Genomic DNA, 18,323 nt, shown 5'->3' with positions numbered 1-18,323 from the left:
CTTTATCTCCTTGATACTGTACAGCATAACATCTTTCCCATGCCTGTGTTTAATTGCTGCAAATCCAACAGTTCCCACGACTTGTTACAAATTCTTTCCAGTAAAATTGCTGAATCTTGGAATTCAAACTATCAAAAATTGCATCTGTGAAAGTAATAAATCTTCCATCAAATCCTGAGTGATTTGACATCACTTCCTTAACTGTTTTCCATGTTCTCCCTCCCATTGCAAGTTTTTAGATTTTTGTTTTGTTTTGGGTTTTTTAGAACTTTGTTCTCCCATCTGCCAGCAATATTTTTTTTTTCCCTGAAGGCTTTACTGCTTAGATTGGAAGGGCAGTGTCATAAAAATATCTCTATAGGTCTTTCAAAAGTCCCACAGTTAGGGATTTCTTGTCACCAGCAGGTACAACCCAAGTGTGCCAACGGCATGCTCTAAGGGAGCAGGCTGCCTCAGCCAAGCTTCAATGGCTAAATTAGAAGAAAAGGAAGTATAAGTGACAGTAGAAATTGTGAACAGCTAAGTTTTATTGCAGTGGGGTTTTTTAATCATACCAGACATTATTTTTAATAGAAATAGTAGCTTTGCTGGGTGGTATTGTAATAATGTAGTACATGGCAGTTGAGATTGTCTCTGCACATTCACATTGCAGCATACACACACACAGAGATATAGATATATATATATATATAATGATAATTCAGTAGCCTGCTGGCTCCCAAAGGAGTTGACTGCATAATCAGATCACTGTACAGCTGAGCAGTCTCTAAATCCCAAAGTTCAGCAGATGTGTTGCTCCTCCAGAGGATGTGTACCAGAGAAAGAAAAAAATGTAGGGAAAGTGTCCTGACTTCTTTCAGTGGTGTGGGGATGTGCCTATTAGTTCTGAGAAGTAAAACAGGATGTCCCTGAGAGGTTTTTCTGTCCTGTCCTGTATTGACTTTTCTTCTTTTTTTTCTCCCTTAAAGTAAATGAGGTCAACTTGAGCTTTCTAAAACCCTTATTGGAAATCTTTTTCCCAGAGTTAAAGAAAGTGTTTGATAGAGTTCCCAATTAAGAAAAAAACCTTTAGTAATATAAATTAGTTAACACCCACTGAAGCAGTAAAAAAACCAAACCCAAACAAATGAACATCAAGCCTTTGAATGTATTTCTTCCCTTGTCTAGCATAAAGCAGGTGATAGTTGAGATTCTTGGTAACTGCAGACCTGGCCCAGGAGTTTTAAAGGAAGATACAGGTGGCTTTTATAGCAATAGGTCTACAAGATCAAAACAAGGCAATAATAATTCCAGTTCATTTTACTTACAGCTACATTTGAGGAGAGCTGTGTATGCTGTAACGTGCTTCCCTACACTCACATCTTCCTTGATTATCTCCAGTTATTGTACATTATCCAAAGAAACTGCTGCTCAGCTATTTCCCTGCAAGGGTAATTTCTGTGTTAACAGGCTTTGATTCAGATGTTTGTCCCTTGATCAAAGCTGGGACAACAGGGCACACATCTACTTAGAATTATCTTTATTATTAAATTAGCAAACACATAATAGCTTAAAAATATTTTTGAAACAACAGACTGTACAGGGAGCAAAGCTCCTGTACTGGGTTCTTACTACCCAGTATCCATGGTACTAACCATACCACTATACAAATGAATAGTTTCAGATGCTCCATCTGCCCAAAGTGCAAATAGATGCCACATTAAAATGGAGCAAGATTACATTTGTAATTGCTCACCGTTTATCTTTTTCTTGAAATATTTATGGTTCATGAAACATTTATACCCATTTATGCTAAGAAGCAAGTAGAAAATAAGTGATTGCACAGGGTCTCAGTTTTCTGAGGCAGAAGTACACAGATGCATTCAGTAAGCTTGAAGGAATAATTTACCCACTTTCTTAGAGAGATGTGGACATTTTAGCATTACCTCCTGTTCTTCTGCAGAGAGCCACTTCATCTTCTCTAAGAGCAGAGCACAGCGGGATTTTGTCGTAAAGTAACTAAGAATAAGTGCTTAATAAAGAAGTGCTGGTGAGATTATGCACAAACAGCCAGTCCCTAATTCACTGGGGAACTAACTCCATGCTCGTTCCCTTCACATTGGCCCTTAGGACATTACCTTTGAGCAGAAAAAAACCCCAAACAAACTGGGCACAACTGGAGGATCCATCATGGCAGAGTAACATGTGATTTGTGGATCCCCAGCACTGAATTGCTCCCTTATGGTGGCAGAGCATGGCTAGACCAGCCTTTTAGTCCTGCTGTTTTGCATTTTAATTCCCCTGCCTTGTGCACACAGCTCATCTCCAGGCTCCCTCAAGATGAAACATTTCCCTGGGCTGAAATGAAATCCCTTCTAGCTCCTGAACATGTCCACGACGTGTTCCTTGTGTGAACTACTAGGTCATATCGTCTCTCCTTGTGTTGTGGGCATGGCAGGCTCTACCTGCTGAAGGGAAGGGGGGCTAGGGCCAAGCCAAGGTGGCTCTGATGACAAGCATTGTCTTGAAACCCAAGTCTGAGAGAACCTTCAAAAGGAGGCTGCTCATTTTGTAGTTCTGTGTAAGTCATGCTTAAATAATGTCAAATGGTTTCCAGCTAAGCATGGTCCCAGGAGGTGTAAAAGGAAAAGTTGTGCAGTAATTTTATAGATGAGTTTTGTAGGATCAGTTCTGTTGAAAGATACTGAAGTTCCTTTTGTGGTTTTGATCCTCTTCTTTTTGCACCTTCCCTTGTGCTATAAAGCACATATTTAACTTTATATTTACAGCTTGTGAATCACCTTAGCATGGACCCAGGTTGTTTTTCAACCTCTCATTATCTTTTAATATGCACTTGATCAAGTGAGCCACTTACTGACTAATTGCTCTAATTTGCATATTGATAAACTGAAGTGATGGTAACTGAGCTTGAAAAACTCTCTGAGTAGTTCTTGTGGAAGACAGGGAATATCTCTGTTAATACTACTTTCATAAACTGTAGTTGTTCTCATTGTCTTGGAGCATCTTTGATTCAAAGGGCATTTGCATAGAATCACAAAAATGAGAAAACTTGCTTACTCAGCTTGGAGTGTATTTTGTTCAGAGAGGCAGATCTCTGGTAAGAGAGGATTGTACTCCTGCACGGTACCTCCGTTGACAGTGCCTGCTGGTTTTTTTGAAAGCCCTTTGCCCTTCTCCATTGTGTGGCTGACCCTGCAGCATTCCTGTGTGCCTCTGTCGCTTTGAGCAGTATTTTGAGATCAGGCTGTTCACTGTGATATATTACATATTTTAGCCTTTGGAAGTGCAACTTGCATAACTGGAAAAGAAACCATTACCCCATCAAAATGTACTATTTTCTTACATAATTCAGATTACCTGCTCCATAAACAGAGTGTAGGGTCACATTTGCTTTAAACAGCTGTGTGTCCCCTTGACATTGCAGGCAATTACTTTGCCTTCGCTGGTAACTGGATTGCTTTCTCTAATGCAAGCATTTAAAACTGTTTCATTAATGTGGTTCAGTGCCTGGGGCAAAGGCGTGCTGGCTCCTCTGCCCTCCCTTGTCCAGATGTGCTCTGCACAGTACAGGTTGACCACTCATGGGTTGTGCCTCTGGTTGGATGCCAGGATGCATGGAGAGACTCTTCCGTGCACCTGCAGGTTTAACTTTGCCCTGGGCACTCTTGATGCTATCAAAATGTGGATTATGATACCTGGATTCCCTTGTACAGGACTTCTCTTGAGTGGCCAAGCTGTTCTCCAAGTACATTTTTCCTGTCTTAACTCACAAGTGCAGATTTTCAAGGGAATTCTGAGCAGATAGGACAAAAGACAATATGGAGGAAGGTCTATTTCAAATTAAGGCATGCTGTCCATCATTAAAGGTTTTCCCCCTGAAATCTTAAAAAAGCTGCCTGTAATCATATGGTATTTTCTCAAAGCAGATGACTTTCACCAAGAAACTTGGCTTACGACTTCCTGTAGAGCAGCCAAAGGAGGGGTAATATTTACCAGATTTGACATGAGAGATCAGTAGGAATGTAAATAGAGTTGTCCTCCGAAAGACACTAAAGCCAGAGCAATCATCCTGCAGCTTTGACAAATTTGCTAACATCTGTTCTGGTGCCATTTCAGCTGTACAGACCTGCCATTAACCATGGAGATGAAAGGGCTTTAATTAAATGAGCAGATTGACATGTTAAACTTTGATAACATTGTGCCATCTGGGTGGGTTATATTTGCAATTCTCTCTGCAGCTTCTTAGATTTAGGGTATATTTCAGCGCTGCCCCAGTTATTTTCGGGAAGATGCATGACCCTACAGCTCTGGGGTTCCTAAGGCAAGGTGTCAGGCTCTAAGTATGTATACCAAGATGATAGTGCAGCCTGTCATTTCTGAGCTGCACATTTTTGTTTTAAAATTTTGGTTTTACAGTTAGGTCTGGTTTTACTAACATGTTACTACCTAGTCCTGTCTACAACTGCTTCTGTACATTTCAGATAATACAAAGAGCACAAAAATTACTTATTTATTGTAGCTAAACTTAAGTCAATGGTTGGTCAGATTAAGAAACCTTTAAGATGTGCCTTAAAAGCCCCACACTGTTCATATATTCATTCCCTGGTGGCAGTGTGTCGCTGGGTTTGTACAGAGTAGTCAGTTCAAGAGAAGATTGCTCTTAATTAAGGTGGAAATTGATAAGTAAAATTTTGCAGTGCTTTAGATGCCTAATGTGCTGAGTGTATTCAGCTTACACTGTAGTATTTGTCATCCCTTCAACTTGTAATAGATTGGAGCAGGGTGTTTAATATGATGAGATGCTGTTATAAATAAAAGGCTTTTATAGCTTCAGAGAAAATCTTTATACAGCTTAATTGTGTAGACAGGTTCAATTCCCAGGAAGGCCAAGAGGGAAATCAGTTGATAATTTTAATCCAGAATCAATTTTCTTTAAGCTTTTGAAACGTGCTCATCCAAGTTTTTCATGTAGGAGTTGGTTTCTGCTGAAGTAGCAGGTGCAGTGTGGCTGGTGTGTTACTTCACTGAGCTTCCCTTTATACAAAACTGAGTATCTGGTGAACAGATGAACCTGTTTGAGTTCAGATAAATACTTACCTGTCTGCCAGTACTTTCATCGCTGAGTGAGATAATCTTTCTGCTGCAACATATGAGCCAATGCTAAAAGTACTTGTGTTAAAGGCTGCCTTTCTGCCTTTTCAGCTGCAGGATGCTGTCTCCAATATTTCATGAACCTAAAGGAAAGGATTTGTCAGGACCTGGAGAAGTTTTAATGTCTGAACAACTGCACGGGAGGCTGTGGATAAAATCTAGTGGTCTGGGTAGAGTGCAGGAAAATGGCTTCAGACTCTCCCTGTTCCCCGATAATGACGCTTGAAAAAATTAATAACTTGGTACTTCAGTTTTTATGTATCTGGTTTCTTAAAAGCACAAGATGCAAGGTTGTCTTTGACCAGTTAGGCCACCTTTTATCCAAGAGGCAATAAGCTTCCTGACAAATTCCCATGACTTGCACTGTATTTCATCTCTGTCTCTGTGTCATCACTGTTTGAAGGAAAGATTCAGCTATGACAGGTGTATTTGTAAATGCTGATGATGTCAGATTGCAGCTCATTTAGTATGGGGAAGGGCATCAGGCGTTTGTAAGTGCTGTTAGTGTGTCTGTAATACTATGCCTGTGTACACATTCTGTCTGGATAGGCTTTAAAGAGAAATCAATACGGGCATCAAATGAAGGAGTTGTGCTACCAGATGTAGGTATAAAGGAAAGGGGAGAGGGATCCACAAGATATGGGATATTTATTCTTCTGATGGTGAACGCACATCTGCAGTTTGGAACATGCTGCATTTGTAGTATTAATGAGAAATTAATGAGAACTTTTGAAGTCCTCTTATTCCACTTGAAGTTCCTTAAAGGATTTTTGCAGGACATCACATATCCTGTGCATCACACTGTGTTTGAAGTTTGCCGTTCTACAACTGTACTGGTTGGAAACATTTTGATTATTTATCCTTCAGTAAATAACACTGGCTGCTTCCAAATGTTACTGAACATTTGTGACTCCTGGTGTGGTAGTGTGTAGCATATAGATGTATATAGAATACCTGAACCAAGGCTTGTGGATTATCTGTGTGTGCATGTGTTTCACTTGAGGAGAATGGTCCTGCTTTACAGACCTGGGGTTGATTTGGCTTTGTTCCTCCAAGTTCCCAACATGCTTGTAATTGACACAGATGCATTTAGGATGTAGCATGCTTCAGGGTGTTTTAATTTCTTAGTGCTCCCTAAGGATGGTATGTTTGTAAAGGGAAAACCAACTATGCTTTATCTCCTTTGAAAAGTGTGCAATTGTAGGAAGTATCTGAAAAGGTCATCTAAAGAGTGTAAGACCATGGAACTATACTGTATTCTTATAGGGGTGGTGATTACAGTCTAAAAAGTCACGTTCTTGTTTCCCAGAGGACGAGGCAAAACTGCATCTTGTGTTCCTGGCCACAGGCACCAGGGTTGCAGTGAACCTGCTGCACAGGTCAGGGGAGCACGGCATGGGGGAATGCTCTAATGAGCCCTGTCAAAGTAAAATGCTCATAAATATCACTGGAGCAGTGAATCTATCCCCAAGCCTCTGTTTGGGTGTAAAATAGATCTTTCATGAAGGGCTGGCAGCAAGCCTAGATATTTTCTGACAGGGCTCTGCTCTCAGCACGTTTTGATCCTGCCCTTTGGAAGATACTCATGACTTGTTTCTTGTCTAGCCTGGACTGACCAAGAAATTAGGGTTTTTTTAGTAGCTGCCAAAATTTGCTTAGTGCATGTGACAGCTCAGCACCAACAGCCTGCAAAAATGGGCTGCTCAGGTAGGAGGCTGTTAGGAGTGGCAGATTCCAGGATCCTCAGGGATGCCCACTCCATACTGCAGCTGAGCCAGCCAAATTGGAAATAAGCTCATGGCTATACCCTGCTATCACTCTGGAATGGAGGGTGTCTGCTGAGGACACCTCTACCCTGGGCAAAGCAAATACGTAATTTATTTTTTGCCTTACTAGCGAAGGAGTGAGTAGTGACAACAAATAGGGAAGAAATACACTACATTTTTGTTCCTGGAGCTGCCTCTCTCAGGTCTGTTTTAGATTCTGCACTGTTGCCCCATTACATATTCAGCTCTTTGGTCCCCAGCACGGGAGAAAGTCCAGAGGAGGGATACCACTCTGAGCTACCTGGTCTTGTGAAAGGTGTCTCTGCCCATGGCAGGGGAATTGGAACTAGATGATCTTTAAGGTCTCTTCCAAACCATTCTGTGATTCTACGATACATTCATTTTGCTATTTGTGAAAAGGGATAGAGATACTTCTTGCTTAGTGCAGCCTAGAGGAATAATCTGTTTATGCAACTGCCTTCTCAAATATATTTTATTAGCAATTAGCCATAAGAAAAACTATTCTCTTGTCTTGGTCCCTGGAAGACAACAGTTATACCTAGCAGACATTGATTATTTTATTACTTAGCTATGTGGGATATGGAAAATGAGTTTTAACTACTCTTTATTTGTCTCAGCTAATGAACTGCACAAAAGCCTCTGTGGACAGAAGCAAGATTTCTGCCTTCTTCCTGTATTTTCCCTTGACCCTTTCTCAGAGTTAGAGCAATGCAAAGCACAGAAACTTATCTTTACCTTCCAGCTTGCTGTTGAGTCTGTTTTTGGAATAATATACTGATTTTAGCTGCCAGGTAGTAGCTGATGTGCCTCTCTGTGAGTTGTGAAATGAGGGTGCACAGTTAATTCTTGCCCTGTCCTTGCTATCCTGTCCCAGGACATTTGGAGTAAACATAAGCTTATGGAAAGGATCAGTGATCTCTTGACAGAGCCCAGGTTATACAGGAAGAGACAGGTCTCTCATGGAATTGATGCTGTAACCTAGGAAAACTACTGGAGTCCATATGTGTGATTTGTGAATTATTAATATTCTATAAGTTAGCTGTAAGTCAGTCTTTTTGTAGGGTCTTTGAAGGTCCCACAGATGATATATAAAGACAAAGCCTCTTTTATTGAGCTGAACATCAGAGGTGCTCCTGATTACAGCCATTTTTATTGTGATAGTTCTCCAGCAGCCATGGGAGTGAAGTCATTTCCCTGGAGCTGATTTACAGGTGTCAGGCTATGGCAAGTTTCAATCATCTCAAGCTAAGGCTGTGTTTGAACTGATGACCCAGGAGGGAACAGCTTTAAAGAGCTGGATTCATAACTGATCTTGCAGATGAACTGTACCACCCTGGTGCACGTGTCATTGAACTGTTGGAAAAATTGTTGGGAAACAAACCCAGAGGATGTGCTGCTTCTCAAGGGCTAAGAGTTTGAAAAGTTTTTTTTGCCATCTAAGAACAAATAATGTGCTTTTGTGGCTCACATGGAGAGTTGTTTTTCATGGTCAGACCTCAAAACCATGTTCACCTTCAGAACCTGTGCTTATTTTTTGACTTCCTATCTGGATTTGAAACAACAAGATGTTGCTGTCACCAGCGTTTCACTGTGATCCAGAGGGAGGCACAGGTCCCATGTGCCCTCCTTGACTGAAAGTCATGATTGTGTAATAAGTCATGAATCCACATCTGAGCTTTCTGAATTCAGTGTTTAATTAATAAATTTTTATTTACTCCTTCTTTTTGTAAACCAAGGAAATAACAGCTGGTGTTTGCTTATGTCAAGTAGACAGATGCATCACACAAACACCATAGTTTTCCAGCATCAAAACTGAGAGTTAATATCTGAAGGGCAATTTGTGGATGCATCTGTGTTTATGAACCTGTTCATTCTAAATGTAACAACCAGATATAAGGGGAAGATAGAAAAGATGTTTTCCTTACAGATTACAATTTCACAGTCATTTTTTTTCCTAATGTTTTCTTGCAAACCTGCTATAATGTTTCTCCTATCTCCCATTCCCCTTAGGAGTAAGTTCTTTGAAAAATAGCATATTTTGGCAATTTTTTCTTGTGACCTAGCTCTTGGAGAGGGTTTCTCTAAGCTGCAAGGCATAACAGCAGCCAAAAATGTAATTGGGCAAGTTAAATAGTGTGCAGCTGAGAGCCCTTTTCATGGTACAGCTGACAGAAGCTTCCATGAGAAGATCTCAGCATGATATTCAGAGTTATTTGGGCATCCCTGAGGGCTGCATGAATATAACCAATTCAAAGCCCAAATACACAAACATATGGAGAAAGACTGATTTCTTACATACCAGCTGAACTGTACTTGGACTGCAGTGAAGTTGGAAGGAAATGGAGGAAAGCACTCTGGAAGATTTATTCTTGTACTGGAATCTGCAAAACCAGATGCTGCATCTGTCTCTCAGAGGAAATAATTTCTGTGATTGTAACGTCCTCTTTGCTGTTACAGTTGTGTGTGTGACTGACTTTTCACCTGTCCATGAAATGTGTCCAGCAGTTTTATCCAGCAGAGTAACTGAAAGGACAGTTCAGCTTCTCCTAGGAATGTCTTGTAATGCCTACCACTGCAATGCTGCCTTTAGTAATGTTGAGGGATAAGCTGATAGCTTTGCTTTCAGCAGAGATTATTTTATTGACAGCAGGAGACTTGCTGATAAAGTGGAGGGCAGATCCATATCTGGACATCCTCACATTTTCTAGGCACTTCTAACAAAGAACCCCAGGTGTTCTTGTCACACTGAATTCCCTAGAGCAGCTAGGGATTTATGGGTACTTCAAAGATTCCCCTCGTAGTGTTCTGCAAGTATGTACACTGCATAGCTGTCTTCCTCCATACCTCCTTCTTTAATATATTTGTGGTCATATTGTTAAACACGTGTCATAAAACACAAGGGACATGCTCAACAGCTAAATTTACATTAGCATATGATCCTTAATTCACATTTCTGGGTGTTACTCCCATTTTGCATGGGTGTAGCCCAGCTGGCACCTCTGAAAATGTTTCTGCCTTAACATACTAAAAAGTGAAGAGAAGAAGAGGCTCAAATCCCACTTAAGTAAGAAAAAGAAGAAAAAGATTTTGTTCTGAAGTCACATGAAGTATTAAAAATTATCCCAGTGTGCAAAGTTGCAGTCTCTCCAGGAATAAGGAAGAATCTTTTCAGTGGGATGTGAAGCAGATGCTTTAAGTGGCAGATCCCAAACCTTAGAGGCAGAGCAGAAATCACGAAGCAGTTGGTTTCGTCAGTTAAGAAATTTAATTTATTGCTGGTGGTGGTACTTGGGAAGAAAGTGAAATGTCTGGCAAAACAGCTCCCCTCACATCAGCCAGCTGGCACAAAAGGAAAACTTGTTGAATAGTCTGGATTCAGGGAGCTGCAGTCAGAACCATGACATTTGTAGGCTGCAAAGTTGCTGTGTTTCCCATCTTGTTGCCCCTCCCCTTGTTCCCTGCCCACCTACACACACAGCTGCTCCCTGCCCAGGCGGCCCTGGTGTCCACCAGTGTCCAAAAATTTGAGGAACGCAGCCCCACAGTGCTGTGGCCAGTGCTGCGCCAGCCACTGGAACATGTGCTGTTTACAAAATACTGCTCTAAATATTCCCTGGTGCCACGGAGAACAGAAGTGTGAGGCAACAAAGGCAACAGAAGGAGATTTCTTGCCTTTTTTATGAACTGTAGGCAAGGTAGGAGGCTATTTCTAGCATAATTTCTACTGGGAGCAATGACTTATCTAGGCAGTCATCACTTGCATTCAGACTTTGCTCCTCTGAGCCCTGGAGAGAGCAAGTGGACCCAGGGACCCTCGGCTTGTGGCACAACTTTTTCCTGGGTTTCTTCAACGTGCTCCAAAGCCCAGCTGATTCACTTTGGTACCGTAACAGAGAGGATTAAGGCTAAACCTGATTTGTAATAAGGAATGCTACAGCACAAAGCCTTGGAATTTTGTCTCAAACAGTTAAAACTCAAACAGTTAAAAAACAACTGCTGTTTTCCAGGGCATCGTTCTTGCTCATGTGCTTTTGACTAAAATATGCAGTAGTCTTGCAGGTTGGCTTCCAACCAAATTAAGCTTGTAGTCTCTCCCACCACTATATGGGACCACCACACTCTGATTTAGGTGGATGTTCAGAATGAATTTTCTGAGGAGGACAGAGAGGTTTAACCTCAGCAGTTCAAATGAAAAATGGTGCATACTTGCTGTGATGTGGTTCAGTTGTCTGCAGAGCCTTGGCAGTAGCAATCTCGTTGCAAGTCCAGTAGTGAACTCTAAATCTTGGCAGCTGTGGTCCAGTATTTCCATTCGTCTTTCCATGCATGGTGTCAGCCAACATCTGACTCTTTGGAGAGTGGCTGACTGTTGAATACTTACATCACTGGCTCACTGTTAAACAGGAGAGGTGAATTAGTCACTAACGACACTGAAAAGTTCTTAACACTCTCTTCACCTCCATCTCACCAGCACTTCTGGGTCCTAGGCTTTGGGAACAGCAATCCAGATTGGTGCGAACACAAACCCACTGCTGTTGGGGGAGGAAGACTCCATGTGTGAACTATTTCAGGAGCCTGACCCCACAGATCAATGGGCCTTGACAATATCCATTTGAGGGTGTTGAGAGAGCTGGATGGTTGCATTTTAAGTCTGCTCTCCCTAATCTTTGAGAAGTTCATGGAGATCAGGGGACATCAGAGAAGGCTACAAAAGAAGGCTAAACTCATCCGGATCTACAAGAAGGTTTAAGAGAGGATCCAGGAGATTACAGACCCATCAGTGACACTTCAGTTCCTAGGAAAGTTACCGAAGGAATCCTCCTAAGAGGTATCACAAGATAGAGGGGATTGGGAAAAGCCAAGATGGATTCACCAAGGGCAAATTGTGCTTGACAGAGCCAATCACCTTCTGTGGCAAAGGAACTGCTCGGCCCAAGTGGGGCAGGCGGCAGACGCTTTACCTGGATTTCTGCATCTCATTTCCCACAGCCTCCTCCTGGACAAACAGACACATTATGGACTAGACAAGTGGTCCTGGCAGTGGATGGGAAGCTGGCTGGCAGGAAGCACCAGGAGGTGCTGGCAAACAGCTCCTCTTCAGGCTGGTGACCTGTCACAAGTGGGGTCCAACAGGGATCCATATTGGACCCAAAAATGTTTAATATCCTCACAAGTGATCTGCATGATGGGACCAAGTGCACCCTGGTGAGGTTTGCCAATGATTCCAAACCAAGTGGAGAAGGGGACACTTCAGGAGGGAGACCCACCCTGCAGAAAGACCTGGATGGGCTGGAAGAGTGGGCAGCCTGAATCTTATGAAGCTCAACAAGGCCAAGTGTAAGGTCTTCCACCTTGGAAAAAAACACAATCTGGGGTGCAGCACAGGCTGTGTGTGATCTGCCTGGTGGGGAGCAGCCCTGTGGAAAAGGCCCTAGGGGTCCTGGTGGACAGCAAGCTCAGTGTGAGCAAACAGTGCTGCTGTGGCAGAGATCTAACAGGATGGTGGGAGGCACCCAAAAGGGCACAACAGCACAGATAAAGGATCATTATCCAGTTCTTCTCATTGCTTGTCAGGCCACACCTGGAATACTGTGTTCAGTTTTGGTCCCCACAATACAAAAATATGTAGGCACGTTGGAGGAGGTCCAGAGAAGGGCCACAAAGATGATCAAAGGACTGGGAAGGCTGCCAGGAAAGGCTGAGAAAGCTGGGTTTTTTCAGCACTGAGAAAAGAAGGCTTAAGGGATGCCTTATATCAGCATGTTCCAGTATTTAAAGGGTGGCTACAAAGATGGAGACTCCTTTTTACAAGGACTTGCATGGAAAAGGTGAGGGCTAATGGTCACATGTTAGTCCTGGGGAAATTCCAATTTCTGTGATCATTCCATGAACTCACTGGAGGAGAAGCAGCTGCAGAAAGCAGGCTGCTCAGACCTGGGGGACGGGTGATGTCTGTAGCTCTCTCATTGCCCTTCGAACTGGGCAGAATTGTGCATTATTCAGAAAAACAGTGTTGAGTGTGATACTTGCTCAACATGACTGCAAGAGGCTTTGACTTAGGGCTGTGTTCATATTAACAGCAGTGTTCCCATGGATTTTGGTAGGGAAGGAGCTGCTTTGTAACATAGGAATATGATGTATTAGGAGGGGAATATTTCTCTCCTACGGTGACTTCACTGGGTGCAGCTGGTCCTCAAATGTGTTTTGAAGTAGTTTCTCATTAGGATCAACTCATGGGAAGTAACAGATGGTGAAGTGAGACTAAATTAGTGGGAACGTTGTGCTCCGTTAATGCTCTTTCTCTCTATAAATAATAGCTGGGGAGTGGAGCAGGAATGAAGACACTGTTATGCTTGTGGCTACCTCTCCACTACGTAAATGTTATATGATGCCTTCCAGCATGTTAGGTCAGCACTAGAAAGGAGTAGAAGGAATTTGCCAGCCCTTTCACAAGGGCAAAAATATTGCAATTCTGCTGCAGAACAAATAAAATCCAAGGAATGCTCAAAGGCATATGAGGGGAAACAAGTGTGGGAGACAATTTTACATTAACCGACAGTCTTTTCAACTTCTATGAAAGTGAAACAAATCCCAGCGTCTCTCCTCTGATATTCCCAGTAAGTCTCCAACTTTTTAGTGTTTACTTCTATCCTAAAATCTTCCTTTTAAATATGTGTACCTTAATAAGACTTAACTTGCTGTGGTTCAGTCATCCATCCTGGCTTGTTGCCAGGTACACTTCACAGCTGGAGCAACTACCAGGAGAATCACTGTGGCTTTACCAGCCTTTTAGAATGCCACAAGTGGCTGCTGCCAGCCATCACCTGCCCCCTCTCATTTCTTTGTATGCCATAGTGTGAGTATGTGCGAGGCTGGCATCCACAGACTGGAAGCTTTACATTCAAATCTGCATCTGGCATCCCAGCTCAGATACTGGCAGCAGCTCTGGCATCTTTGTCTTGAATGACTTCTTGTGCAACTTTGGTCTTGAGTGATTTTTTTCAGGACCCAGCAACAAAAACCTTCGCAAAAGAATAATTCCTCCTGAGAATTTTTTTCTGGACTTGGCAGCCTGCGCTGTAAACTTTCCTTATGGGCCATTTAGTAGACTTTTCTGCAGACCTTATTCAGTGCCCTCCAGGACATATGCTTCTGTTAGTGGTAGCCAGGATAAAATCCTGCTCTGTTTCCCATACTAGTTCTAACTCCACAGTGGAAGCAGGTGCTTATACTATTACAAACAAGCAACACAAACCTAACAGTGTGAAACTTTGATTTGCAAGGGGACATACGGATCTCTGAACAGCTCAGAGACTAAGGAGATAGACTTCCTCCAGGGATCTTTTATCATAAAAGCAGCTTAAGTGACTCACTCTTTCCCGAGGATATTCTTAAAACAACCCCACTCAGTTCATCTTTTAGTGGTCAGAAAGAAGATTTATTTTGTGCTGTCTTTCAAAAAAAAAAAAGAAAAGAAAGAAAAAACATCTTACATCTGATGAAAAAAGTCAATGGCTGTATTTCCAAGATGATCTAGGCTGTATTAGAGGTCTGCACGTCTCTTTAATGCATGGGCTGACTGGCACTATCTTCACTCAAGCAAGTGCTCCAGTGAAAAATTCAGTGCTATTTTTAGTTCCCTTACAACAAACTGCTTGATTGTAAGGCCTGGGGAACCGTGTCACCGGGATCGTGAGGGGTCTGCTGGAGAAGGCAGAAGGACGAGGCAGGGCAGCGTGCAGGCTGCGCCGGGGAACTCCGGCTGATGCACAGAGGAGCACGCCAGGAGCAGGTATTTTAAATCGCCTCCTAAGCCTTGCTCTGCCCACCAAATGAAGCTGCTGGCCAGAGTCAGGGCATGAAAGCGTTAGCTGGCTGGCTCTATCTGCTCCTGCCCTTAAAGATTTCATTCCTTAAATTCCTGTCCTGACCGTCAGCTTTTAAGTCGTCTCCTCTCGTTTCCTAGCCTTTTCGGGGATTTTGCAGGCTCTTTAGGCAAGTTAGCGAATGGCAGTAGCGGCAGAGAGATAAGTTTCCCGAGCGGAAGGCGTCGTGCTCCGGTGGAAGCCCCGCCGTGGCAGTGCCCGGGTGAGTAGCCGGCAGCGAGCAGGAGCCGCAGCGGGCAGAGGACGCGGCCGGCCGGGGTCGCTCCGAGCGGCCGGAGGGGCTGGAGCGCTGCCCGGGCCGTGTCCGAGTGCCAGCGGCCCCCGGCCCGCCGCCGCCCGCAGGTCGGTCCCCGGCGCGGGCAGCCGGTCCCGGGGGGCTCAGGGGCTGCTCCTGGGCGCGGTGGTCGCCATTCCTGGGCGCTGCAGTCACGGCGGGACGGGCGCCAGCGGGCGGGCAGGGCCGCGGCTGCCCGGGCTCGGCCGCCGTGCCAGGTGAGCGCGGGGAGGCTCCGCGGCGCTGCTGCCCCGCACGGACGGGATGAGTCCCGCCCGCCTCCAAGAGCTGGGGCTGTGTCACACACGGGCTGTGTCACACACGGGCTGTGTCACACACGGGCTGTGTCACACACAGCCTCTGCCGGCGTGCCTCAGCAGCCAGGATCCCGGCCTGCTGGGGACGCGGTGCCGGAGCGGCGGCTGGGCTCGGCAGGGAAAGTTGTGTGCGGGAAGTGCCGTGGGGAGCGGGGCAGTGCTTTGCCGTCTCGCATTTGCACCCTTTTGTTTCAGCCCGGCTGAACCGCGCTTGCGAATTCCTGGCTTCAGAGTCAGACCCAGGCTTCGGAGTGAGCGTTGATGCAGTTTAGCTGCATTGCTGGGTTTTAAAATAACTGCATGTGTTTCACCCGTAATGATACCATTATCTTAAAATAGCACCGTGTGCTGCCTCCCTTGAGTTACTTGGTAGAAAAAACAAGGAAGGGGAACTGCTGAATTCCCACGAACTTTATGTTTAGAGATCCTGCTAGGCTTTCAGCATGCTGAGCTGCTGTAGCAGCCTTCTCCGTGTACTACAAGTGTGTATTACCAAATTACTCTCTGCTGCTGCGGTCACCTTCTCTGCCTGAGCTGTGCTGCTTAAGGTGCTTCTGAAAAGGCAGGTGAAGTATAATGGGGTTTCATAATGGTCCGTAATGGGGTTTTTAGTGTACTGCTAGATCTGTGCATTTGTATATTAACAGTGCACATGGTGCAACCAGAGTGTGTAATGTTTATAACATGTGTTGGCTTACTTTTGCATTAACTGAGTTATATAATTAGCTAATAATCAGTCATGCTCTTGTGAGATGAAATAGTTAATGTTTTGGTGCTTGTCTAAAAAAAAATAATCAAAGATTAAAATTTAAGTACCTTGTTTTGTTCTCACTGGTTCTGGCCAATCCAGATTTTTATCCTCCAGAAATAGTCTTCATCACTAGTTGCCAGTTTCAGCACTAGTTACTAAAACAAAGGCAAGTAGAATGAAAAGTCAATTACTCCATGGCCTGAATTCAGGAAACTGAGTCTGCGTGGTGTAGAACTTGTTCTACTTTCAGAGTAATTAAGATGAATTGGTTGGGTTTTCTTCTGGCAAAAAGTAGAGAGGTGGATGAGATTTTATTAAAACTTCTGTGATAAATGTTTTAGTATTAGGGCACTTCTCTGGACATGCTGTACATGTCAGTGTAGATGAAAGCTCCGTGTTTGCTGATGGTGATCCAATGCACAAATTCTACCAAATTGCTGGAAAGGCTGACTGGATATTTCTTAACCAGTGTTGTGTCTTCCCATCTATTCATCCTGTTATCCCGACTGTTTCAAGGGCAGGTACCACAGAACCCACTTCTAGAAGCCCTCACTGTAGTGTTTGTGTTTGCACAGAGGATACTTGTGCGTGGTACATTCCTGATACCTTTTAGGTGAGCAGTGCAGTTCGTGTCTGGCCTGTGCTGGAATCAGCCTGGCACAGGGGACACTGTGTGACTAACTGCATTGTGTGATTTTGATGCTCTGCTTCCTCTGTGTTGGAAGGACACGTGGCCCTCAAAAGGCAAACTCCATGACCTCAGGGGTACTGCAGTTCTCAGCTACCTACGATGCTGTGTGCTACCCTGCTTGAGGATGGCTCAAAGTTGCAGCAGTTCACTTTGTGTTTGGTAGTGAGAGTACAAGGTAAGGAGAAGGGAGTTGCAGTGCTTCTGAGAACTGTTAAGAAGTGAGTATGTGTTTGCACAACATTTAGGTGTAAAACCGCTCTCTTCCCTCACACCCTTAAGCCTTTTAATTAGGTCAGTGGGTGAGATGCTGTGCTGCTGGTCATGCATCACACCCTAAGCACAGGAGCAGGTGGCCCTGCAGAGGGTGTGTTGTAGCACCCTGATTCTGGAGCTGCTCATGCATCCCTTTCTCTGCTCTGCAGGATGGCCTGCTGCTGCCTCTGGGCTTCTCTTTCCTAAATGGGGTTACACTTTCACTTCAGTGTCTGTGCAGGTCCTGAGACAGGTCAGAAATCCCATTTGAAAGAGGTGAAGTATCTTCTGGCTTTATTGTACCAGCTGGGAAGTGATGGATTGCACATAAGCTCTGCACCTGATGTCTCTTGCAGGCCATAAATCCAAGCAATGCAGCCCAAAAGCAAACTGTGCAGTCCAGACTGACACTGTCATTTAAATGTCTATTCAGAGGAATATGGTTTCTAAGCTATGGCTAAAGATCAGCAGGTGTCAGATTCATTCTCATGTCCTTTAAATGCATGCAATAAATCACAGTTATCTGTTTCAAAACAGCTTTCTGGGTTTTTTGATTTTTTCCTCCCAATCTTTGTTAGTTAATTCAAGTAGAAGTGGCTTATAAATTAAACATAATTTTCTAATGAATCCAGCTCATCCTTCTTAAGCCAAGTCTAATACAAAACCAAACTCATTTTAATCATTAAATGAAGTAATTGACTTTTTTGTCTGTGAATGTCAGATGGTAGCAGATTACTGAGGTACTTAACCTGAACATTATCCATAGACTGCAGCTCCCTTTTCTTCCAAGATATAGTTATGAAATGTGCTAATACCATGCATGTAAAAAGTTGCAGGTTCTCAGTGTTCATTCCTGCTGAGACGAGCAATTAGAACCTTGTCGTAGCAACAGATTTTGTGAATAATACAGGTTCCTTTATTTAGTGATGAAAGTAACTGTCAGACTTTCAAAATGACCAGGAACACATTGGGGTCATTTAGGTTGTCAGAAGAGCTGCTCTGTCTATGATGCCTCTGAAATCTTTCTCCTTTCCAGGTATGAAGCTGGGTCCTGGACCAGTGCACTTTTCAGCCTATCTGGCAGCAGGGTAAAGAGGGAGCCTTGTACACAAAACTAAAAAACTCCAGTTTCTGTGGATGAGAAAGGTGTCAGAGGATACCTGAACTGACATTTTACACTTAGCCATAAATAAAAATGGGGCAGCTAGAAGCAG

General features: G+C 43.7%; 1 protein-coding gene across 3 annotated transcripts in view; it reads left to right on the top strand.

Annotated features, from left to right (window-relative positions):
• ARHGAP24 (Rho GTPase activating protein 24) overlaps window positions 1-18,323 on the top strand; it is a 184,599-nt gene that overhangs the window by 99,954 nt on the left and 66,322 nt on the right. Inside the window, exon 1 of one of the 3 annotated variants that reach the window (XM_033060524.1) lies at window positions 14,661-14,730. The exons of 1 other annotated variant lie outside the window; for it this stretch is intronic. The gene's annotated coding sequence lies outside the window, so the exon portion shown is untranslated. Of the gene's footprint in view, window positions 1-14,660; window positions 14,731-14,881; window positions 15,027-18,323 lie in introns of those variants that run through there. One more of the 3 variants, XM_033060523.2, reaches the window with a different exon arrangement.

The sequence above is a fragment of the Catharus ustulatus genome, chromosome 5 (assembly GCF_009819885.2).
Source record: "Catharus ustulatus isolate bCatUst1 chromosome 5, bCatUst1.pri.v2, whole genome shotgun sequence".
Lineage (NCBI taxonomy): Eukaryota > Metazoa > Chordata > Aves > Passeriformes > Turdidae > Catharus > Catharus ustulatus.
This window is presented reverse-complemented; position numbering and strand designations above follow the sequence as displayed.